Raw genomic sequence first — 26,069 nt, 5'->3', positions numbered from 1 at the left:
TCTGTGGCTAATGGCTTCCTCCAACACCTTCTGCAGAGACTTGCCCTTGACTGATGGCAGCCATCTCACCAGAAGAGTTCTGCCCTGGACCTGCTGCACCCAGGCAGGACAGCCAATTACTGACTGATGGGATGAGGGGTGAGCAGTGGGTACAAAATCCAGACACAACTCTAGGGTGCCAAGCTCCCCGTGGGATCAGGCCAAAGCGAAGCTTTACCTAACACCACATTTTTCTCTGGTTCTTTCCCCTTCCCCATCCTGCTTCCTTCACCTCCCTTCTCTTAAGAGCCTTCCCTTGAAAAACCACGACCATCCAAATTCCTATCCCAGGCTCCTCGGGAGCCGGGGCACACCCACTCCAAAGGCCCCGTGTTAACCTGCCTCACTGCGCAGTGCCTGCCTCTGGGTCTGCACCAGGGGCCCAGAGAAGAATGGGTCATGCCAACCCCATGTCACTGCTGGGGAAATCAACCTAACAAGACACCATCTCAAACCTGCTCCAAAGGAGGGGATGGGGAATTCAAAGGCACCCTGCTGCACGCTCATGGGGCACAGGGATGGCAGCCATTGAGGAGACAGGCTTTTGAGCCTGGCCTTGGGGAAGGAGGGAGGCTACATGAAAAGAATATGGACTGTGATATCAGACAGACCCAATCCCACCCCTGTAAGTTCCTGAATCTCCACTTCTTTATCTGCAACACAGAAATCATGACTTAACTTCACATGGCAGATGAAGTAGCCAGTACAGAGACAGCGCCCAGCACTGCAGCCAATACCTGTTAGCTGCTTGGTGTGTGTCCATTCCCTTGTCCTTTGTTCAAGGCCACCCAGTCCTTCAATAGCAGAACTGGAAGCCTTTCTGTTTACCGAACTCAAAGAACCTCTGCAAAAGGAGAAACTGTCCCTTGCCCTCTCCCTGCCCCCACCTTAAGGTTTATCTCTCAGATAGTCAATGCAAGAGACTTAGCCTCGCTAAAATTATTCAAAATCGACCTTGAGATCAGGAACAAATTGGCTACAGCTGTCAGCGATCCCAAATGCAATCTAAATGCCCCAGGCGCCATTAAAGCCTTCCTCCGTTGACAGGAAGAGTCAGTGCGCATTTCAGAAAATGCTAAAAAAAAAAAAAAAATGTAAAGGTCACAGCCTTTGTAGGCAGAATGGATTTTCTTGAGACCGTTACAAATACACTACCTAAATTGCAAAGCTTCCAGGACTGACAGCTCGCACAGGACTCCCAGTGGAAAGGATACCACCAACTCACACACATCCAAGCTACAGTCCGTGGGCATCGGTGGATCTCCCACCACCCATTACCCCTGTTGATATTTCACAGTCAGCCTGTGAGGCCCCCATGAACCACCCTGCTGAGGTTTATCAGATTGGAGCCAGCCAAGTGTTCCAGGGTCTGTGGAGGCGGGGAAGCTGAGAAGGCATACATAGGTAAGGTGGGTCCAAACGTTTCTGTAGGGCAGCCAAAGCAGGAACACCAAAGCCCAAGCCGAGTCTAGAAATAGGAAAGGGATTGGAGCAGAGGAATACAGGTTGGGACCAGCAGGGGACAAGCCAGGGTAATTGTCTTGAGCAGCACCAGAACGCTTGTGTGTATGTTTTGTCGTGAAACCAGCATTAATAATGGCAATAATAATACTTAATATTTATTGGGTACCTACTGCCAGGCACTGTGCTAAACTTTTTTTTTTTTGTATGTTGTATGGCAGGGTTACATTTCATTCTTTCTACATATATATGAGTATCCCATTATTGCAGTACCAATTTGTTGAATTTTTTTTTTTTTTTTTTTTGCTTATTTGGTTTTGTTTGTTTGTTTGTTTTGGGAGGAAGTGCATGGGCTGGGAATCAAACCTGGGCCTCCCACATGGCAGGTGAGAAGTCTACCACTGAACCACCCTCACAACCCCTGTGCTAAACTTTTATATGTACCCCACTTAACCCTCACTGCCCAATGTAGTAGGTATTTGTTTCATTCCCATTTCGCAGAGAAGAAAACTGAGGTTCACAGTAGTTTATACAAGGCCAGACCAGGTAGTCATGAAAACCCAGAAAACCATTGCAGGACTCTGTCCATGTCACTTTCTTCCAGGTGGAGAGCTCAAGTGTGCATTAGGCTAACTAAAATAAATTGTAAAGGTTAACTCTGAATACAAGCTGGTCATTTTTATCCCATTTTTTCAGACAAGGGAATTCATACCCAGGAAAATAAAGGACATAACAGAACTGGAAGCTGGATTCATTGAAGCAAAAAGTACAGATTTATCTATATGCAATAAAAATATGATATATTGATGTAAATCACTGTTCAGCAAATATTTACTCCGTCCCTCAGTCCCTCCACCACTGAAGAAATAAAATTCCCTGCCCCATTGTGGGGCCTGCTTTGGCCAATGGAACATGGGCAGAAGTGACAGTATACCAAATCTCAGCTTAGGCCACAAAAGGCATCAAATATTTCTGCACATCCCTCTGGAAGTTGCCAGCTTTCACCAGGAAACTACTATTTTTGCAGTCCGGGTCTCAGAAGGAAATATGGGAATCAGACCCAAGAACTTGACTTAAAATTCAAAAGCAGAGACTCTCCAGCCACCCACAAATCTATAAAAAAGAAGTAAATGCTAATTTTATAACCCAGAACTATAGCTGACATACATTTACATACAAATATGTGTCCATATTGTACATGTACATGTATAAGATACTGTGGATCTGTTACATGGAGATAGGTATGTGCAAATACTGAAATAAATACTATTATGTAGTACAGGACAATGGTGTGGGATTTGGAGAAAGAGAACTATGTTTGCATTCTTGCTCTGATGCTTATTAACTATATTTTCTCTTCTGTAACATGGAGATAAAAATAGTGTCTGGCTTTTAGGACTATTGTGAGGTTTAGATAATACACGTAGTGAGCTCAGCATAGATCCTAGCACACACCACTCACTCATTTACTCGGTCAACAAACAGTTATTCAGCATTGACATTTGCCAGGCCCTCTTCTGGGTGTTTAGAATACAGTTAACTATTATGGAAAAAAGGAAAAGTTGAGCAGGGTAAAGAGAAACAGTAGGCAGAATGGACAGGGAGGAGGCGAGAGGCCTTCCTTATGCCCAGCATACTGCAAGCACTCCAAAACAGAAATTTTTATTCTTAGAATAATTAGCATGCAAGAACGAGGGGGTCAACTTTAGACAAAAAAAAAGAAAATCCGTCTCTCTGTCCCCCCGCAATACTCTTTCCTCGGAACCCTCAGCAAATCACAGCAACAGATCAAGGAACTTCACTGGGTAGATATAGCTGCAGGTGCTTTTGAAGCTGGCACATAAACCCTGCAACTCAAGCCTGACTCATACAGTAGGGCTGGAAATGGACGGGCCAGCTGCTGTTGGGACGCAGCTCATTCCTGCCCTGAAAGAAGGTTTCTGGGCCTAAGCCATACTTCAAACTCACCGAAAAACATCAAACACACAAATTGCTGGGGGGTGAGCACCAGCCAGTCACTTGGAGCTGGAAGGTGAGAGCAGCTGAGGGGGACCCTTGCTGCAGGTGTCCGGAAGCCAGTGGTGCCCAAAGGATGTGTGGGTGTATAAACATGCCTACCTTTGCAAACACACTTACTGTGCTGCCCTGGAGGCCACCTCCTGTTTTTAGAGCCTAATTGGCACGTTTTTCCATCTCCTTAGAAACAGCCAAGGGAGACAGCCTTACATAGCAGTTATGTATGTGGTCTTCAGAGTAGAACAATCTGGGTTTGCATCCTGACTCTATCACGCATCACTGCATCCCTGGGCTACCCACTACTGTTATTGTGAATCTTAAATGAGATAGACCCTGCAGAGTGCTTAGCACAGTGCCCAGCCCAAGGGACGACTCACTAACGTCACTCTTGTTATTAACAATTCATACTCCAAATGAGGATCCCCAAGTCCAGACAGGTTAAGTGATTTGTCCAAGGTCATACCAGGACTCTGGCCTTGGCATCAAATCCCTTGGGTATTTTTCCTCTAGGACACCATCCCCAACTGATCTATTCCTCAAAGAGACTTCAGAAATCTTTAAGGATGGATGCTGTGCTGTTCTACTCAGAGGCTTGCTGACTCAACCCAAGGGCCTTACAGATAAATATTTTCAGAACAGTGGGAAACTCAACCACAACCTTGAGCTCTATGGATGATAAAGTCATTGTAGGTGAATTTGAGTCCAGGGCTTCGTCTCTATCAGTAGGAATGAGCACACGGTATGAACTCAAAGGATTGACTATAATGATCTTGTCACAAGCTAGGTCCTGGGCGAAACTAGGACAGCTAGTCACCCTCGTTGTAACATAACTGTGTGAAGGGAGTAAAAGTTGTTCCCATCTCTGTTTGCTTCGATTTCCCATCTGAGAGAGCAAAACACTGGAGCCAGCCTAACTTCATTTACATAATCCTTCCACTGCATACCAGCCATGGGATCTTGGCAGGTTGACCTAACTCTCTATGCCTCAGTTTCCTCACCTATAAAAATGGAAATAATAGAGCGCCCTACCTCTGGGGCAAGGTTTATCAACCTCAATCCCATTGGCATTTTGGACCTGATCATTCTTTGTTGTGGGATCTGTCCTATGCATTGTAGACTATTTAGCAGCATCTTTGTCCTTTGCATACGCACATACACACAAAATTGTAACAATCAAAAATATCTCCGCACATTGCCAAATCTCCCCAAGAACCAGTGGTCTAGAGATTGCTGCAAGGTTGAGTAAGGTGATGCATGCAAAGCATTCAATAGAAAACCATGACTGGGGGAGGCTCTTTCTACAATAACAGTTGCTAAAGCTTTAGAGATAAAGCAAGGAGGTGGTGAACCAAGAGATGAGTGAGCAGGACCTTGGATAGGTGAAAAGAAGGGCAGTCAAGCAACTGCTGAATGGAACAAACTCTTGAGCCGGGTCTGGCCAGCCTTACATAGGCTTGGACTTTTATTTCACCCCAAATGTAGAATGATGACGTCGTCATTCTTTGAATGATGATCCAACACCATTATCAGTCCGTGCAATAGCCTCTCATTTGATTTACTCCTTTTCTCTTTTATGTCTACATATACTTGTAAAATGCATTTGTTCATCAAATAGTAAGTGCTTCTATGTGCCAAGAATACAGTGGTAAACAAAATAGAAAAAAAAAACCTTGCCCTCGTGGGGCTTTACACATGACATGTTGCCTTGTGTGTGATGCATTTTTAAGCTATAAAAATTGCAGCATGATATGTAGAATGGAATGATTTCTAAATGTTGTGTTAGTTAATTTTTTTTTAATTAATAAAAAAATTGCAGCATGATATAGAGTCGGTTCTATGCCCTAGCATATTTCCCCTCAACTCTTTGTTTTTAAAATCTGTACATATTGCTGTGAGTACATCAGCTTCATTCTTCTACCTGCTGAACAATGCTATTCCATGCTGTGCATTCATCATATTTTCCTTATCTATTCCCCTTCTGATGGTCATCTCAATTGCTTCCAATTCCTCACTACCACAAACCCTCCTCCTCAAACATCCTTTTCCATGTGCTTGTTGTACTTCCTGGGTGCAGCTTTCTCTGGAGGATAAATCTAGGAGTGGCAGTGCTGTGTCTTAAGTCAGTACATCTTGGGGACTTTAGTAGGCCTGTGACTCACCCAGGGTTCTTGTTAAAAAAGACTAGAGAATTTGCATTTTTAACAGGTCCCAGGTGAGCTAATGCTGCTGGTCCAGGATCTGGGAGTACATGCAGACTCCATTTCCTTCAGTACCAGATCTCTCTCCAGAACGGCTGCACCTGTCGGTGGTTCAAGGCTCAAACTCCACTAGACTGACTTACTAGGTGCAGACTTGAGGGGCTCTGCCAACAGGCGCTAAACCTCAAGTCTATATTTCCACCAGCAATGACTATGCTCAACCATTTTGCCTTCAGCTACCCTTGACTCCTAAGTACATCACTAAATCAGAGCCCCTTAATGCTAGCACAGCATGACGTAGAGAGCATTTGGCCCAAACCCCTGGTTTTACAAAGGTAGAAACGGAAGTCCAGAGATGTGCAAGAAATTGCTGGCCTTTTGGGAAGAGTAAGGTTTAGTTCTTTGTTCCTTTTCACACCATCTTTGAGGGATCAGAAATGGTCCATAATTTATAGGAGTTAGTTCGCTTTACTGATCTCTCTCCACCTCCCCCGCCCCGCTCCACCCTCCCCATCTCATACCCCACCCCACTTTGCTTTTTAATCCTTGCTAGAGTCATCCATTTTCCGACCAAGTGGTGACTTCAGATGATAGATGAGACAATTGACATTTCAAATATTCCAAGCAGGATAGAGAATTCCAATCACAGCCCAGTGTGAGACATCTTCCCCAGGTTTCCCTCCTGTTCCTTCTGGGCAATAATTGTCCCCCTGCTAACCCACCCCCCTGGCCCCAACATTAATTTCCCCTGATTCATTTTTCATGCCTTTGAATTCTGTCTTTTCAAAGCAGAATATGTTTCTGGGGCTGTTTCTCAAACCTCCCTTCCCCTCATGAATATTTCAAATGCAATAGTGATATGATTGCTCAACCTTAGAGGCGTACCAACTTTATCTTATTTATCTTGCCAGGCTGCTTCCGACCCCGGGATTAAGTCCAAAACATCCTTTGAGAGTTTGTTTGGGTTCTCTCCCCCTGGGCTGTTGCTGCTGTGTGTGTAAATTATAAAGGGAGGCAGCCTCCCCTCCACCCCTGCCCCAGCCTGGGCCCAGATACCGCCTTGTCTGTGCCGCCGCCCTCCTCAAAGCCAACTGGCAGGCCTCCTAATGGATCCCTGCCTTGGCATAAATCTCCCCTGATTTCCAGTCCGTCGGTCCCTTGGAAGCACAAAAGGAACTCACTGTCGACCTTGAGTAGGTCATTTTGCCACTCTGGGCCCAAGATTCCCCGTTTACAAACTTGGGGGTTGGACATCATGACCTTAAAGTCCTTTCAGCTCTAAGACTCCAGGTGATAGTAACATAGACCTCAGGGGCCCAAGTCAGGGCATGCCTGGTTCAAGTCTAGTTTGACCCTTAGCAGTGTCCATCACTAACCAAATGTGTGGTCCTTAACTGTGTCTACAACTAACTAGCTGTTGCCCTTAACTAACTGTGTCTCCCACACTAACTAGCTATGTGACCTTTAACTGCTATGGGACCTTTAATTTAACGTGGATACCACCAACTAGCTGTGATATCCTTAACTGTGTCTACTAACCAGCTGTATGACCCTTAACTGTCTACCACTAACTAGCTGTGTGACCCTTAACTATTTTTACTACTAATTGTGTGACCCTTAATTGTGTCTACCACTAACTAGCTGTTACCCTTAACTAACTGTATCTACAACTAACTAGCCGTGGGACACTTAACTGTGTCTACAATTAACTAGCTGTTACCCTTAACTAACTAAGTAGTCTTAGGACCTTTAATTTAACTGTGGCTACTATTAACCAGCTTAACTATTTCTACTAACTATCTGTATGATCCTTAACTCTGTCTCCCACTAACTAGCTGTGAGGCCTTTATGTAAGTTACAGAAGCTCTTGGAGGCTTAGTTCCCTCATCAGGTAAAATGGTGGTTAAGAACAGCTGCCACTTGGGGCTGTGGTAGGGTGACCAACCCTCCCAGGGGGTTCCCTGGGACATAGAACTTTCCATGCTAAAACTAGGAAAGCCCCATGCAAACCAAGACAGGTTGGTCACTCTCAATTGTAGTGGGAATTAATAGTGTATTAGATGACATGTAAAAACCTAATGCATCGATATAAATTAGTATGTAGCATTATTTTTTATTCTTTTTGCAATTCTGTTATACAGAATTTTTTTGGCTTCTGATTTTTTTCATGAATAGTTTAGATGTTTTATCAAAGTAACATAAATGTGCCTGAAAGGGAGGGAAGGCTTGAGACGAAAAACAAACCTCTCTTGCCCCCAATTCTCCTCCTCATTCAATCCTTCTCCTCAAGGCAAGCACTTTTAACCCTTTTGAGCTCCTAACCTTGAAGGCTGACCCTGTCACACTCGCCCTCTTGCCTGCCCCTCTGTTCCTGGCACTTCTGGCCTTAAAGAGCAGCTTCTCTCTAGCAGGGTGAATCCAGATTTAGCAGTCCCCAACAAGGGATCAGAAGGAAGAGTGGGAGCATCCCCTGGAGTCCCACTGCAGGGCCAGGCATTGACCTTTAGATGCTGGACCCTGTGGGGGGCAGGGATGTGGAAGCATAGGTAGCCAAATAAGGTGCAGCTGTTTGCCACTAATAAAGAAATGCTCACCAACCACAAAGGTGAAGAAGTCTCCCAAGCAGGGAGACTGAAATAAGAGCCTGACATCTGGAACTCTGGGCAGAGCTGCAGCCAAGGGATCCTGGATACCTGTTGTGCATCTGGGTCTCCCTGGCAACACCGTCTCCAGGAGATCATGGTTAGCTGGTCCAGGTCAACACAAGTCCATTTGGAGTGGAGGAATATCAGCTCCAGGAGGTAGATGTCATCGGCTTCAGGGAACCATGACCCCCTGGCTAGGGTGGCAAAGCTGTCCAAGTCATGCCCTACACAGGAAGGAGGCCCTATACCAGCTGCCGCCTGTTATGCCTAGAGCAGACCATCAGTTTTCATTATCACCACCTGACAGGTGAGCAAGCCGCTTCACACTTCTGTCAGCTGGCCTGGCTTGTCAAATGCTAGTGAAGCCACTGCCTGCAGAATCCAGACCTGGGACTCAGCAAAGAGCAAAGAGGGCCCAGAGAGAGGCCTTCTACAGATAGACCTTGAAGGGGTCAAAGGCAAGAGGGGATATTCCATATCCCCATGGCACTATCCCAACCAAATCAAAGCTCCATCCCATGGAGCATGTAACAGAAAGATACATTCTTTAGAGGCTAGGGGAGCTAAAAATGAGCCTTGGTTTTTCTCTCATTTCTGAGACTTTTACCCCTTAAGATTCTTTGGTTGCAAGCAACAGAACCCAACTCTTAAGCAAACATTTAAAAGGGGGAGCTCAGATCATCAAAGCAAGATTAAATATCCAGGCCCAAAGAGGTTCCAGAAATGCTTGGATTTTCTCTCTACAGTAGTCGTTCTCAATCCTAAGTGCAGGTAAAAATCAACTGGGGAGCTTCATAAGAAAAAAAAAAAACAAAACACTGATTCTCAGAACTCACCCTTAAAAATTGGGATTCAGTTGGTGGATCCTCCAGATGATTCTAAAGTGATCCTAAAAATGGGTACCACTGTTCTCAGGATCCTACTCCAAGAGTGGTCCACAAGCCAAGAGTTGCCTGCATCACTATTACCAGGAGCTTGTAAGAAATGCATTTTAATAAAACCCAAGGAGAAAAACAGATTATAAATTAAGAAGCATCTGGCTAGTGTGCGCCATGGGATGGCTCAGCTCCATTGACTATCTGGTCAGGAGGTCTCGCCTTAAACACAAATCCCCAGAAGACAAGCATCTGGTCGGCCAGGCTTTGGCCACACCAGGATGGGGGTAAGGAGATAGAAAAGTGTGCTTGGCAGCCCAACAGGCCACAAGCAAAAGGCAGTTCCCCAAAGGATGGGGATGCAGGGCAGATAAAGTTGCAGAGGTTCAGCACAATGACCTTGGACAAGTTCAGAGCTGGTTTGCCAGCTGACACCTACTGTGCTTACTGTATGTGAGGCACTGTGCCTAGGACTTTATTTAAATTAGATCCTTTACATTTAGATCCCTGTAATCCATGAGGCAGGTATTACTACTATGACTATTACGACTACTTTGCGAAGGAGGAAACTAAGGTTTAGAGCTGCAGATCTCAAAATCCAGCATGCCTCGGGATTATCTGGAAGGCTTATTAGATCCCAGATTTCTAGGCCCCACCCTCAGGGTTTCTGATTCAGCAAGTCTGGGATAGAGTTAGAAAATTTGTATTTCTAACAAGCTTCCATGTGTTGATGTCACTTGTCCAGGGACCACACTTTGAGAGTCAGGCATTAACCCTACCTCCAGGAAAAGGTGGTAGAAACCAAACTAATGACTTTCAAGAAGCATTTTGTCAAGAAACGACCGTATCTTCCCCAGAAAGGTTATGCCAGATGTTCAGGCAGCACTCCACCTTCACAGCAAGAAACCAAGCCACCCCACTTAGAGGGACCCAGTAACTTGTGCAGCTGGCGTTTTGCTGAGAGACCTCATCTAAAGAGGATAGCAAGCCTCTTTAGAGATTTAGTTCATGGGAATTCTTTGGAATGATAGGATCAGAAGAGGGTGTTTCCTTCAGTCACAGACCTGGCTAGGATGATCGTTCCCTTAAGAGGTAGAGACCTGAAAAAAAAATAATACAGAGCCCTGATTCTTATTTACAACATGTAGCAATTCTTTTGCTCACAGTAGGACTTAAGTGCTCTGTGCATTGTACCAAACAGCTCCCTGCCTGGGGGTTACCCTCAACTAGGCTACTCTGTCTTGCTGAAAAAGTAAAGTCATCAAACTGATAAAAGTCAGACTGCCCAGGTTTAAATCTGGGATCCACTACTTACTGGGTATGGTCATTAGGGAAGTTGCTTAACCTCTTTGGGACTTATTATCCTCACCTGTAAATGGGTGGATTATAATGATAAGATAATCATTTATAGGTTACTGGAAGGATTAAATGAGATAATACATGTAGACTGCTTAGCAAAAATACTGGCATATTATAAGCTCTGAATTATTATTAGTATTATATATTATCAAATATTGTATGTATTATATATTTTTTTTTGGTGGAGGTGCTAGAGGTTTTAGAATATTGTTGGCATCACCTGAACCAGGTGGAACCTGATGAACAACTGCAGTCAGAATTCTCATGTCTGACCCACCCGTGCTGCTTGTGGCAAGGTAAACAGATACAATTTTTCCAGAAAGCCATTGGGCAGTATGTGCTAAGAGCCTTAAAAATGCTTACTCACTTTGACCCAGCAAATCCACTGCCAGGAATCTACCCTAGGGAAGTGATCCAACTGGGGAACACAGATTCACACCTAGGATGCTGGCATGCTATTGCAAATAGTAAAAGATGAAAGGTCTACCAACAGGAAAATATTTTTAAACTTATATTCATATAATGGAATGTTCTACAATTATTAAAAATAATGTTCAGAACCTTTAAGTGGGAGATTCTGTTTTATTGTTCTATTTCTAGAAATATATATACTTTCCTATAGGCTATGAGCTCGAGTGTGTAAACATATGAAACAAAAAAGGAAGGAAATAATCCAAAGGTTACCTGATCTTTTCTGGGTCTTGGGATGGGACTTCTTTATGATTTTGCGGTTTGTTGCTTTTTCTTTCAGACTTTCCTCATTAGTTACGTAGCACATTTAGAATCAGGGACAGCTGGGTAGAACCTGGTGCAAGAGAATTAGCTTACAGAAGATTATTTCTGTTTAGATGTGCTGGTACAAGAACCGCTCATAAATGTGGATAATAATTAAAATAATAATTATAGGATTGGAAAGAGAGAAAGGAGGTCAAGGAGAATGAGGAAGAATAGATACTAGTTCAATGTAGTCTTGAAGGAGATGAAAAAAATGAGGTAAAGGATACCAGCTGCTTTGGCTGTGCCCTAGTAATAGTGGGAAAAGTTGATGGAGAAAGACCAAATGTGATATTCCCATTTGACGTGTCACAAAGCTGATCATTAGTAGGATTAAGTCTACTTACTCTATTGGTGAGAAAGGGTTACGGAGAAATATCCCCTGGAAGCACAAGGCCTTTTTGAGTTGCAAATTGTCAGAAACTCAACTCAAATCGGCTTAGTTACAAAATTAACTCTAGGTAAGAGACATCTTCAGGTTCAGCAGGATCCAGGTTCCTAAACAATGTGATCAGCTTCCATTTCTCTCCTCTCTCAACTCTGCTTTCCTCTGTAGCTTCATTCTCAATAGACCCTCCCCTGGAGGTGATGGCCCAGCCGCCTCCTTTGCATCCCCAGCAGAAAGATAACACCTTTTTTCCTATTGATTTGACAAAAGTCCCAAAACTGACACCTGTTGGTCCAACTCAGATTAGATACCTGTTCCTGAATGGGTCAGTAGAACCAGGGGAATGGCAGGCCCTGATTGGCCAAGCCTGGGTGGGTCACACCGCGGTCCCTTGAGTCACTGGAAGCACCTAGAGAATGGACAATGGAGAAGGGGAATTTCCCCAAAGGAAAAAGGGGATGCTGTTCCAGGAAAAAGGAGAATGGGGACTGAGCAGGCAAAATCAACAGAGAATCACTTTGTAGAGGTTTTCCCTCCAGGATGTGAACCAAGTACTTAAGTTACTCAGATGATATCAGAGGAAGAATTCAACAGTGCTACCTGACTAAGACATCCGTTCTCATGCAGGGGGGCTTTTGATCCCCAGGGGACATTTGGCCATGTCTGCAGACATTTTGGGTTGTCACAACAACTGGGAAGGGGGTGGCTACTGTGTTCAGTGGGTAGAGGCCAGAGAGGCTGCTAAGCATTGTGTAATGCACTGGGCAGCAGCCCCTCCTCCCAGCAATAACAAAAAATTATCCAGCCCTATATGTCAACACTGCCGAGGCTGTGAAATCTGAACCCTGGCCAGATAGCTTATCACTCAAACCAGGGTGTTTTTGAGACATAAATAAGCCAGGGAACCAAAGTAAATGGGACTGTCCTTGCAAACCAAGGCAGATGCCCATACAACCGCTAACACACTGTCCAAAAATGAGGTGAAATCATCATCACTGGAGACTGGGATTCAGAGACAAGGTTTCACCCTTACAATTGGCAATTACAGGACTGAAAAGGTACGTCTCCTTCTGCCCTCTCCCACTTCTGACACTGCTCAACAGTCCCCAAAGTTTACTTCTACAAGGTCACTAAAATCTACCAGGGCAGACCAGCCTATGGGGCGGCCCCGTGTCTGCCCACAGATGCCGCTTCAAAATACCATCTCTAGCAGGGCCCGTGCTGCAGCGAGAGAGGCCGAGTGCCTTGCTTGGTGGAAGGAATCTCACCCCAATTAAATTGCTGGAGGCCTGATGGGAAGGAGGTGGAGGAGAAGGGGGTTCACGAGCCCGTGAATTGCAACTGCCTTTCCTATTTCATCTCGGAAGAGCCAATTTCAAACTTGCCTTGGGTCATAAAAGAAATTAATTTGACTCGCTCAGCCTTGTTCAGGGTGGACACACGTCCTCGGTGGGAGCATCTGCTGACGGTAGGTCCAGAATGAGCAAACCATCCCCTTGAAATGATTCCCATCTCAGGACGGGGCCAAAATCATTTGCCTGGAACCTGAGAAGCAGCTGCTCCAAAATTCTCAGGGCTGTATTTTTTGGCTGGCAGGTTCTAAAAACAGTGCTCATAGCTAAGGTGAGTCCCCAAGTCAAGAAAGTTTACTCACGGGGAAATGGATGGGAAGGGCTGGTCCTTGGCAAGCACCCAGACAGAATTGAGTTTGGGCATCTGCCTGCCCCTTCTCTTAATAACATGAGTAAGCATTCCACAGAGTTCCACTACAAGCCAGGCAAGTTCCCAGACTCTTATTTTATGACTGTTATATCCATCTGTGGTTTATAATTCCCTTCCCTTGAAGGCAGGTAGAACCTGTGATTTACTTCTAAGCAGTAGAATATGGCAAAGTCATGGAATGGCACTTCCTGCTTAGGTTACACAACAAGGCAAAGGTGCTGGGATGTGACTCCCTCAATTATGTTTCATCATATAAGACTCCAAATCGGCTGACAGGAAAGAGAGTCCCTCACTGGCTTTGAAGAAATAAGCTGCCACGGCATGAGGGCCACAGGGAAAGGAATGCAAGCAGGCTCTGGGAGTGGACAGAGACCCCCACTGACAGCCAGCAAGAAAACAGGGCCTCAGTTCTATGACCCCAAGGAGATGAATTCTCCCAGCCACCCGAGGGAGCCTGGAAGCTCGTCCTTCCCGAGTTGAGCCTCCCAGGAGACCAGGTCCTGGGCCAACACCTGGACTACTGCCTGGCAAAACCCCAAGCAGAAGAGCCAGCCAGTCTGTGCCAACACCCTCCCGGCCTTCAGAAACTGTGATATGATGAGTATGTGTATTATGCTAAGCTGTTAAGTTTGTGGTCATATTTTGCACAAAAATAGAAAACTAATATGCTGGTTTTCAGACAAGGGAACCAAGACTCGGGAGTAAGAAAGAAAGCAGTGCTAGGACCCAGGTCATTCCAACTGAGGTCCACCTGGCTCCATGCTGCTAACACTAGCCTCTGATACTGAGGAAAGAAGAAAAAGCAGTTCCACCCCAGGTTAGCGAGAGAGCGAGCCGGGAAGCAAAGAGGCGTGGTGTCCTGGTCTCAGCCCTGCCCCGGTTTCAGTGCAATGGTGAGAAAATCACTGCACTGCCCTCAGACCATGTTCTGTCACCTGTAAAATGGGTACAGAGTGTTAAAACCATGGAAGTTAGCTGTTGTTGTTGTTGTTATGCTATACCCAACTATAGAATGCCCACCCTCCACTTCTCCAGACTACCCCATGCTATTTGGACTTCAGAACTCTGGGTATCTCTCTCCCTCACCAAGGAATGGTATCATCCATTTGACCAGTATTAACTGAACACCCACTTTGTGCCAGGTACTAGGCTGGGGCTAAGGAAACTGAGTTGAATCAGATGCCATACCTGTACTCAAAGCCTCATGGTCAAGTATAGGAGGAAGGGGAAATAAATGTGTGAGCAAACCCCCTTATCCTGTCAGTTAAAGTTGAAGTCAATTAAAGTTGGTTCCCATTTGATCTAAACAGGATAGGCATGCCATCCCCCAACCCTGCCATCCTCAGTGTGTGGACAAGGACAGGATCTCCCCCCGTAGTCTCGAGATGACTGCTAGGGTGTAAATGCCACGGGCCCCACTACATCCCCTAAGGCAGGAAGGAAGGGGTGTGGCTCTTTCCCCCATGCGTGCCTCCTTTTCTCAGAGAAACCTCTGAAGCTACCAGAAGATCCTCCATCTTATTCCCTGGCCAGGACAGGATCACACACCCAGGCCAAGACAAACCACCGGGACAGGAGAATGGCCTTTGTGGTTCACCCATGGGGCTGCGGACAAACCCCACCTTCCCCAGGTACGCTGTCACCTGACACCTGAGAAAACACAAGGAAAAAGGTGGGATGGCTGTTGGGCCAGCAGCCAGCTGGATCTATGGGTCTGAGTTAGTTCCATTTGTGACCGGCTTTGCATTTTTTAAACATCACTCTGGCTGCTGGCTAAGAGTAGAGTAGACAGGACTAGTGTGAACTGGACGGCAGCAAGGAGCTATTGCAGTAGTGTAGGTCAAGGGTAAAGAGAAGCCAAGCAGCAGGTAACCCAGCAAAATGTCAAGTGGATACGTTTTTTATTTCTTTTTTCACATGGGCAGGTACCAGGAATTGAACCCGGGTCTCTGGCATGGCAGGCAAGAAGTCTGCCACTGATCCACCATGGCCCACCCAAGTGGAAATGTTTTTTAAACCTTTTTTAACTGTAAAGTAAAAAATATCAAAAACCACATGAAGCAGTGAGATACCACTGCATGCCCACTAGGATGGCTAGAATCAAAAAGTCAATTACTGAATGTTGGCATTGAGGTAGAGAAATAGCAGCTCTCATATACCACTGGCAGGCATATAAAATGTAGCAGCCACTTTGGCAGTCTGGCAGCTCTTCAAACAATTAAACATAGAGTTCTCATATGACCCAGCAATTCCACTCTTAGGTATATAACCAAGAGAAATGAAAACATATGCCCATACAAAATCCTGTACATGAATATTTATAACAGCATCATTCATAATAGACAAAAAGGAAACAGCTCAAATGTCCATCAACAGATGCATGGATAAATAAAATATGATATATCCATACCATGGAATATTATTTGATCATAAAATGGAATGAAGTTCTGATACATGCTGCAACATGGATGAGCCTTGAAGGCATTATGCTGAGTGAAAGAAGCTGGTCAGAAAAAATCCATGTAATAAATGACTTCAGTTGTATGAAATGTCGAGTATAAACAAATTCATAGAGACAGAAAGCAGATTGGTGGGTTTTAGGGCTTGAAGGCTGGGAGGGTGGGAGGGTAGTGGAGTGATTGGTAAAGGGTACAAAGTTTCTTTCTGAGGTGATGAAAATGTTCTAAAATTGACCATGATGATGGCTGCACTTTAAATGGGTAGCTAATGTGATGTGTGACTTCAATTTCATTAAAGCTATTTTTTAAACCCACGCAGAACGATACGTAGCTTACTGAATTACTACAAGTAAAGTCCTTCAATCACCCCCAGATCAGAAGTGTCACCACGTGCCTGATGCCAAACAGCCCCTTGTCCTCTAAAAGTAGCCACTGTCCTAACTTTCGCAGTCATCTCTTCCTCACATTTCTTTGTGGTAAGAATGTTTAATGTGCATCCTTGGAAACCATAATAATAATTGGACACTAGTCCAATTTTTTAACTTGATGTGTCTCTTTTTTTTCTTAAAATAAACTTTTTGTCTTGGAAAAAATTTAGATCTACAGAAGATATGCAAAGCTAATACAGAGAATTCCTTTTTACCCCTTACCCAGTTTCAGTTTTGCCTGTTATTTTATAATACTGTGCTGTATTTGTCCCAACTAGGAAATCGACATTGCTGTAAACTAAACCCTAGATTCTGTTTGGATTTTACCAATTTTTTCACTAATGTCCTTTACCTGATCCAGGGTCCCATCCTAGCTACCACATGTCTTGTTAGGCTCCTCTGGTCACTGACAGTTCCTTGGTCTTTCCTTGTTTTTCATAACCTGGACAATTTTGAGGCGTATTGGTCAAGCATGTTGCAGAATATCCTTCAATGTGGGTTTGCCTTCTGTCTTTCTCAAGATGATGCTGGTGTTCAGGGTTTGGGGAAAGAATGCCACAAAGGTGAAGTGCCTTTTTCATCACAATGTGTCCTTTTAGGCTTATTTTTTATCCTATAGGTTTCCTTTCCATCTCTTTCTTTAACTTATAGTGCATCTGCCAAAGAACCCAGGACATTTGGCTTATAGTTTCCCAGTCTGGTTTTACTGATCACATACCCATAGCACGATGCAATACAATTCTCTGTCCTGGGATTTTCCTGCACATTGGCATTTGGATCTAGAGTCTTAGATTCAGAAAATTTCGTTACAGGGTATAGAACTCACACAAAGCCCTAAGTTAGGAAGCATAGTAAAGTTGTGTGGTAGAAGGTCAGCAGGGGACCATATAGCTACTGTCCCTGTGTTTCCCAGATTGCCTGGTCCCTCATTTCTAAGTCTATGTTCATGGGTTTTATTCTCCCCTCTCTCCCTCCTCTTTTTCCCTCTCCCTCTCCCTCTCCATCTCTCCAAACCAGTTTTTCAGCTACAGGTATCCATGGGTCAAACACGACTGCAGTGGCATGAACTTTTCAAACCCTTTCGTTGCAAGCACCCACCAAAGATGAGCTTAGAGACTCTTAATTCCAAATTGCTGGGAAAAACTCCACTTTTCCAGGCTTTGATCTCATGTCCACACCTAGATATAATCAACCATGGCAAACGCCAGAATTAAAAAAAAGAATCATGTAGACATAGTTCTGAATCTTCCAGGGTTCAGGGAAGGGCAAGCATTTGAAGAGTGAGAAAAGGGGAAGGAGAAACCACGATTGGCCGAAAAAGTAAATGAAGTGGCTTTCCTTATAGAGAATGCAAGGAGCTGCTATGCTCAAGAGCACAAGCAAACTCCCCCTGGACTCTCATGACCATCGAGGAGAACTTGAAGGCAGCTGAATTTTCACAGAACAGTCAGAGTACAGTCAGAAAAGCATTGTTTTATGACACTTAGTTCAACTCTATATCCCAATCTTTAGGAACATGGGTTAAATCTTTATATACACCATCCCCTCATTTCCTACATCCCCCTGAACTAAAAGTTCTATTGGGTAAACTGAATATCATCATTTCTGAAATGTGGTATTGAGGACAGTGAGGGAGTGGAAAGTATCATGAGATACATCCTGGGAGGGGCTGCTGGTGAACTCTGCCCACATGATGGATGAAGCTCCCAACAGCTCCCAGGGCCCTGATAACTCCTCACAAGGATGCCTACATCCACTTCATCCGCTTGGGAATGAGCTCAGCCCAGCATTTCATAAGCAACCTTCATCAGGAGCCCAAAAAAAGACACAAATTGTGTGAGCAAGGAACAGGGGCAGAGGCTTAGGGGCAGGAGCCTGCCAAGCAACTCAACAGGTACTTGCCCTCAGTTTCCCCTAAATCCACTCCATTTACTCTTTAGCTGGTGGGATGAATTATCCAAGCCAGACAGCTGGTTGACCTCTTCCTGTGTCTGTCTGGAAAGAACAGAACTGGGTTGCTTTCTTCCTTCCCGGAGCCTGCGAGGTACACCGGGAAGGAGAGATTGTCCAGGCATTCTCCACCCCTCTCCACATCTGCGAGAGAGAATTATATTTCATAGTGTGCTCATCTGTTACAATGGTGACATTAATTCATGTAATCCTCACACCAACCCCATGAGGTAGGCACTATTTTATTCCCTCTTTTTCAAGATGATAAAATAGAGTTGCATAAAGCTAGGGTATTATGTCCAAGATGACCCAATTGGTAAGTGGTATATATGACTATCTGACTCTGAATTCCTTGTGTTTTTGCACTGAATCAAGCTGCCTTTTCATTTCACTAAGACCATTTCTGACTCAAGAATAAAAGCAGTTGTCGGAAGAACAATTTGCACACATCAGGATTCTTTCTAATGCAAATGAAACCCAAATCAAACTTGCCTAAGCAAAAACTGTGGTTTGTTGACTTATATCCAGTGTTAGATTTAGGCGAAGCTGGATACTGGAGTTCAGATGATATGAGTAGGAAACTAACCTTCATCTCTCAACTCTTCCCTCCATGATGGCTTGCTTCTTCTCAGCATGCATGGCTGTTCCCAAACACTAGCTCTTCCTAACAACCATTAGCTCCTATTCTATCAGCTTAGTGACCCCAATGGTCTGAGAGCCCCAACAATGGTCTCAGGGCCAATGCTCATTGGTTCAGCTTGGGTCACATACTCATCCCTGAGCCAATCATTATGGCTAGGACACTGGATAAGCTGATTGGCCAGGCCTGGGTCACATACCTACTCTCAAAAGGGTAGATGAGAAATAGTCTTTCATAAATCATACAGCTTGGGAATGAGGGAAAAGGGGGAGTGATATTCAAAATACTTAACAACTAGCATGGCACAGGAACCCATCCAGTCAGCATGGGCTTGGACTTGCCTGCATGTGCTGGCTAAATAGCAACCCTTGGAAAAAGTGATTGACCAGTAAATTTTCCTCTTATTTGAAAAGCAGTGGATGAATGCTGAACAAGCAAAAAGTACTGTCTTCTTTTATAGGGCTACTTGGCAAGCTTTTCCCCATCCTTGTTCACTTGGTGAACTCCTACTCACCCTTGAAGACCCATCTGAAGCATGTCCTCTGTAAGCCTTTACTTCCTCACCTCAACCCGCCCCAAGTGACTCATTCCCTCCCAGGGGCTCCTTCTGGGGCCTAAAAATGCTGCCTCTACAAAACCACTTTTCACATACTCTCCCAAGTTTTTATTATAAGTCTATTAATTCCTAGGGCTGGACCTATCTTTCTTATTCATTGCTATCTTCCAGCATCTAGCATTGGGTCACATAGTATGTGCTCAATAAATATACAACAGATGAATGGGCAAATAAACAAATGAACATATAAATCCTCCCATGGAACCACAGAGTAAAAGCAAATGGAGAATTATACTAAAGACAATGGTTTATTAGAAGAAAAGGTAGAACAGGTGAGGCAAGCAATCAAAAATAATATCCAATACAAAACCAAAGTTCAAGAAGATGAAGGAATTTTCCCAACTTTGTAGATTTAGTAAATGGTGGGGCAGACTTTTTCCCAAACACCATATGGTTTAAGAAGAAAAAGGATTTCTGCAAACAATCCATTTAATAACAAAAATTCATCTTCAAGAAATGGAGTTGGTTTATATGGACAGTTGAATTGAATACCATAAGTACATGGAACCTTGAAAAGGGCATGAGATTTTGTAGGTTTGTCCAGTGTGATGCCCTGATAAATCCCAGAGTGATTTGAACAGCGAATAAAGAAATATTTGCGAAGTCCCCCTGACAGAATGGCGAGAAAGGGGGAAAATTCAAACTCCCCATTTGGAGAATTCTTGCAAGCAGTGGAGACAACCAAATCAACATGCTGAGCCCTCAGTCGTGGGGATTGTTTATACGAAATTTATTCCTGCAAAGGATAGGCTAAGCCTACTTAAAGTTAGACCTAAGAGTCATCCCCAGAGAACCTCTTTTGTTGCTCAGATATGGCCTCTCTTTCTCAGCCAACACAGCAAGCAAACTCACTGCCTTCCCCCTCTCTATGTGGGACATGCCTCCCTGGGGTGTAAGCCTCCCTGGCAACATGGGACAGAAATCATAGAATGAGCTGGGACTCAGCATCAAGGGATTGAGAAAACCTTCTCAACCGAAAGGGAAAAGAGAGAAATGAGACAAAATAAAGTGTCAGTAGCTGAGAGATTTCAAATAGAGTCAAAAGGTTATCCTGGAGATTATTCTTATGCATTATATAGGTATCACTTGTCTAGTTTAAGGTGTATGAGAGTGGCTAGAGAGAAGTGCCTGAAACTGTAGAGTTGCATTCCAGTAGCCATGTTTCTTGAAGGTGATTATGTAACGATATAGCTTCCACAATGTGACTATGTGATTGTGAAAACCTTGTATCTGATGCTCCTTTTATCTATGGTATGTACTGTGCTGGTTTGAAATGATGTATGGACCCTAGAAAAGCCATATTTTAATCCTAAATCCCATTTTGTAAAGGTAGCTGCTTCTTCTAAACCCTATTCAGTATTGTATGCTTGAAACTATAATTAGATCACCCCCCCCCGTGATGTAATTTAATCAAGAGTGGTTGTTAAGCTGGATTAGGTGGAGGCGTGTCTCCAGCCATTTGGGTAGGTCTTGATTAGTTTATAGAGTCCTATAGAAGAGGAGACATTTTGGAAAATGAGGGAGATTCGGAGAGAGCAGAGAATGCTGCAGTACCACAAAGCAGAGAGTCCATGAGCCAGCGACCCTTGGAGATGAAGGACACCTACCGAGGAGCTTCATGAAACCAGAAGCCAGGAGAGAAAGCCGGATGACACGGTGTTCAGCATGTGCCCTTCCAGAGAGAAGGGCTGACTGTCTGCCATGTGCTTTCTCACTTAAGAGAGAAACCCTGATCTTCATTGGCCTTCTTGAACCAAGGTATCTTTCTCTGGATGCTTTTGATTGGACATTTCTATAGACTTGTTTTAACTGGGACATTTTCTCAGCCTTAGAATTGTAAACTAGCAACTTATTAAATTCCCCTTTTAAAAAGCCATTCCGTTTCCTGGTATATTGCATTCCGGCAGCTAGTAAACTAAAACATGGACCGATGAGTAAAAAATATGGGTAAAAAATTAAATGATGGGGGAACAAATGTTAAAATAAATTGAGTAGATTGAATTACTAGTGATCAGTGAAAGGGAGTGGTAAGGGGTATAGGAAAAAAATAGGGGAAACAAAGGTTAAAATATACGGGGTAGATGGAAATACTAGTAGTCAATGAGAGGGAGTGTTATGGGGTATGGAATGCATGAGTTTTTTTTTTCTTCTTTTTATTTCTTTTTCTGAAGTGATGCAAATGTACTAAGAAATTATCATGGTGATGAACATACAACTATGTGATGATATTGTGAGCCATTGATACTACAACAAGTATGGAATGTTCATATGTTAAAAATGTTTGTGTTTGTATGTTGTTTTGTCAATAAAAATATACATAAAACACATACACACACACACACACACACACACACACACAAAGAAAGAAACAGTGTTGGAGCTACTCCTAGAAGCGAGCAGGAATATTTAGGGAGGGCAGGTGCTACATCTATCAGGGTCTTCAGAGACCCCCAACCTGTGCCTATTGCCCTAGCAGGAAGCAGGGAACCCAAGTCCATGCTGACACTGGGGACCCGAAAGGACTTGGGGAACCTGGGAATTCCCTGTGCAATCTCTCCAACGTCTTGGTGCCTAAGGAAGCACACCCCAACCTTGTGTTGCTTAATGTCAGAGAGAAAGAAAGGACCAGTCTCTTAATATGAGCCCCAATTGCCTTGTTCCACTGTAGCTGTCATTTGAGAGACTTATGATGCCACCCATGATTAAGGCTGCAGTGCAACAAACTCTCTCAAGTAACCCCTGACATAAATGCCAAGAAAATCCGGACTTAACACAGCTTCATATACATTTTAGACTTTGCCAAATTGGCCCTTGATAAAGCATGTGGCCTCCTTATCACAGAAATTAGCTTCCTCCCCGAGCCTAAAATTAGAAGCTCTCAACTGCCAACAGTTGAGTACAGAGCTCATTGCCTGCTGTGGTTCAGCTTTCATTTATCTTCTGTGAGAAACATTTCCAGTTTTCACCAGCTGTCCTGTTGGCTGACCTGGAAGGAGGGCAACAGGCAACAAGAAGGTTAGCAAATGAAGAGGCCAGTAACTGAGGAATGGCCCAGAGACAGAGGAGCTGGCTAGTAACTGGAAAGCTTCCTGCTGGCAGGTCTAGAGTGCAGAATTCAGACTCCCAGGGAGAAGAGTGTGGCTTGGCAGAATTAGAGACCAAATCCAGAGCCAGGTTTTAAATTTTGAAGGGACTATAACTCTCTGCCTAAATGATTCATTTTGATATTTAACACATCCAAAGTCCCAACCATTCAGTAAGATGACCAAAATCAAAATGGAAGAAAATGCATTGTTATTGAGATCAGAGCAATGAAGAAAGAGCAGTGGGTGCTACAAAAGTGAGTAGTGGGGGCTCCAATCGATCTGGGGAGAATGCAAGACAGCTTCCCTGGGAAAATGACATTTAAGCTAAGACTGCAAGGATGATGAGGGGTTAGCCACTGGGAGCAATTGCATTATGTATACCAGTAAAACATATTCTTAACTCTAATATGAAATCCTGTGGGCGTGAACCCATTTATAAATAGGATCTTTTGAAGATGTTATTTTTAGTTAGGTGTGTTAAATAGAGCAAGGTGGGCCTTAATCTGATTACTGGAAGCCTTATAAAGAAAACACAGAGGTCAGAGAAGAGAAACTAGAGGACAGTACATGTGATGGGAGGAAGAAATTTAAGTTAAGGAACCCCAAGGGCTGTTGGCAGCCAGCATCAAAACACCACAGTCTGCAAGAAGGCAAGCTTTGCAGATATCTTGATTTTTGGTCTTCTTCTAGTTTCAAAACCATAAGCCAATACATTCCCATTGTTTAAAAAAAAAAAACCCGTTGTGTGATATTTGTGATAGCAGCTCCAGCAAACTAAGACTGCCAAGTGTAGAGTAAGGGAAAAGCAGTTCAGACGGAGGTAACATCATGTGCAAAGGCCCTGGGGTGGGAAGGAATGTGATGTATGGAAGAACTGGGGTGATGGAGAGAGTAAGGTGAGAGATGAGCCGGGAGTCAGACATGAGCTTGCTAGACAGGATTGAGTAAACTCCATTAAGGATGCTAACTATTCACTGTTAGGTTTTTGTTCTTGTTTGTGTGTGTGTTGTCCATCTCCCCCACTAGAATGTAAGCTTCTTGAAGCCAAAGACCTCTGGATCATAGTCATAGCCCTATTACCAACGCCAACAACAATATCTAGAACAATGAAGTGTTCTTCTACTCACTGCACCCCTTCATTTCGGGAAGCTAAACAGAAGAGGCTCCGTGTCTACAGGGCCCTTGTCAGGATGCCCCAAGCCTACCCTCAGGCTCAAAGGTTCACTAGAAGAACTCCCATAACTCAGACAAGTTGTTATGATCATAGTTATGATCTATTACAGTGAAAGGATAAAGATTAAAATCAGTAAAGACAAAAGAGGCACTGGGCAGGGTCCAGGAGAGACCAGGAGTGAATTTCCCACTGTCCTCCCCAGTGGAATTGCACTGTCAGTGGTTAATTCTCCCAGCAAGACTGTGTGACAAGGGATTTTATTGGGGGTCAGTCACGTAGGCATGCAGCACCCACGTGGCTGACCTTAGTCTCAGCCCCTCCAGTGGTCAGGTTCATACCATGGGCCCAGTTATTACCATGTGGCACAGGCCCCCACTATAAATCATGTTTTTAGGGTAGACTATCTGGCATGGCCCAAGGCCCTCAGGTAACACAGGTGGGAAACTGCAAGGGCTTAGAAGTTACCTCCAGGAGCTGGGCAATGTCAGACCTTTCTTTGGAATGTGTGGTGGTTTGAAAAGATGTATGGACCCTAGAAAAGCCACATTTTAATCAACATCCCATTTCATATAAGTAGAATAATCCCTATTCAAATCTGTATGTTTGAAACTGTAATCAGATCATGTTCCTGAAGATGTGATTTAATCGAGAGTGGTTGTTAAGCTGGATTAGGTGATGGCGTGTCTCCATCCATTTGGGTGGCTCTTGATTAGTTTCTGAAGTCCTATAAAAGAGGAAACATTTTGGAGAATGAGAGAGATTCAGAGAGAGCAGAGCAGAACAACATAATCAAGAGAAGCAGAGTCCACCAGCCAGTGACGTTTGGAGATGAAGAAGGAAAATGACTCCCGGGGAGCTTCATGAAACAGGAAGCCAGGAGAAGAAGCCAGCAGATGATGCCGTGTCCACCATGTGCCCTTCCAGATGAGAGAGAACCCTGACCGTGTTCACCGTGTGCCTTTCCAGATGAAAGAGAAACTCTGACTGTCTTAGCCATGTGCCCTTCCACTTGAGAGAGAAACTCTGAACTTTATCAGCCTTCTTGAACCAAGGTATCTTTACCTGGATGCCTTAGATTGGACATTTCTATAGACTTGCTTTAACTGGGACATTTTCTCAGCCTTAGAACTGTAAACTAGCAAATTTTCAATTCCCCTTTTTAAAAGTCATTTCGTTTTTGGTATATTGAATTCTGGCAGCTAGCAAACTAGAAAAGAATGGGCAGGATTTGGACACCCCAGACCTGTTGAGTTAAACCTTTTACTGCACAGGAACAATATACAGATGAGAAAGATATTACACTTTTTAGCTTCTGTGTAGCAGAGTAAACAGATGGAACCAGGCTGAAAGAAGACACAGTCAGAACCAGGAATGTTCACCATTATGGAGCTGGTTAATTAGATTATACATAACCATACACTGGAATACTTACAGCCATGAAAAAGAATGAGGCACCTTTATATGTGCAGAAATGGATTGATCCCAAAGATGTTATTTGGAAAAATAAGCAAGGTCCTAGATAATGTATACAGTGTCCTATCTTGTATTTTTTGAAACTGGAGTAGACTATATATACATAGTCAATATACAGAGAATCTCTGAAAGCTTTCATAAGAAGTCAGCAATATTTGTTACGTTTGGGGAAAAGGAACTGGTGGGTGGAATGGAAAGGACACTTAATTTTCACTGTACATGTTTTGTACTGTTCAATTTTTTTTATCATATGCAAACATTCCCTTTTCAAAAGAGACTTTTTAAACTGGAAACAATGAAAAACTTTATAAGTATGCAGACTAAATTAATTGCCCATTTCTAAAGCTTCACCATGCATTTAAATTTGCAAGCATCCTGGTATCCAAGATTGATTGGCTGTAAATTGAGAACCTCAGTGATTTCCTTTTACAGGGACAGATGTTGACATTGTTCCTGTGATTTTTCACAGATGTTTGCCTTCCAGCATCTTTAAAAGCAAGTTTCTCTGTCAATTCAGAAATCCCAAATTTCTCATATCAGATCTAGATGACAGGAAAATTCAACTCCATTATCATATTTTGAAAGAGTTTATAGACGGCAACTGGCAATGGGAAGGGAAAGATATCTAAGAAGGAACCAGCCATCTCCTCTTTGAGCCCTCCCTGTAGCCTATGCCTAAGTTTACCTGACTGGGCTAACTGGAGGGGAAATGTGCTTCAGTCAATAGCCATGGGCTTTGGAGTCTAGTCAGTCATGGATCCAACTG

The 26,069-nt window shown here is 43.9% G+C and overlaps 2 long non-coding RNA genes across 2 annotated transcripts in view; one reads left to right on the top strand and one right to left on the bottom strand.

The window, feature by feature from the left end:
* LOC143666628 (uncharacterized) overlaps nt 1-26,069 on the bottom strand; it is a 161,056-nt gene that overhangs the window by 93,590 nt on the left and 41,397 nt on the right. The window contains exons 2-3 of the long non-coding RNA XR_013167703.1: nt 11,278-11,398; nt 8,309-10,334 (exon numbers count right to left, since the gene is read on the bottom strand). This is a non-coding gene — a long non-coding RNA (uncharacterized LOC143666628). The remainder of the gene's footprint in view (nt 1-8,308; nt 10,335-11,277; nt 11,399-26,069) is intronic.
* LOC143666627 (uncharacterized) lies at nt 14,617-16,483 on the top strand. Its single transcript, XR_013167702.1, has 3 exons — nt 14,617-14,715; nt 14,962-15,108; nt 16,256-16,483. It is a non-coding gene; the product is annotated as an uncharacterized LOC143666627 (long non-coding RNA).

This window comes from Tamandua tetradactyla, chromosome 23 (genome assembly GCF_023851605.1).
Source record: "Tamandua tetradactyla isolate mTamTet1 chromosome 23, mTamTet1.pri, whole genome shotgun sequence".
Taxonomy (NCBI): Eukaryota; Metazoa; Chordata; class Mammalia; order Pilosa; family Myrmecophagidae; genus Tamandua; species Tamandua tetradactyla.
This window is presented reverse-complemented; position numbering and strand designations above follow the sequence as displayed.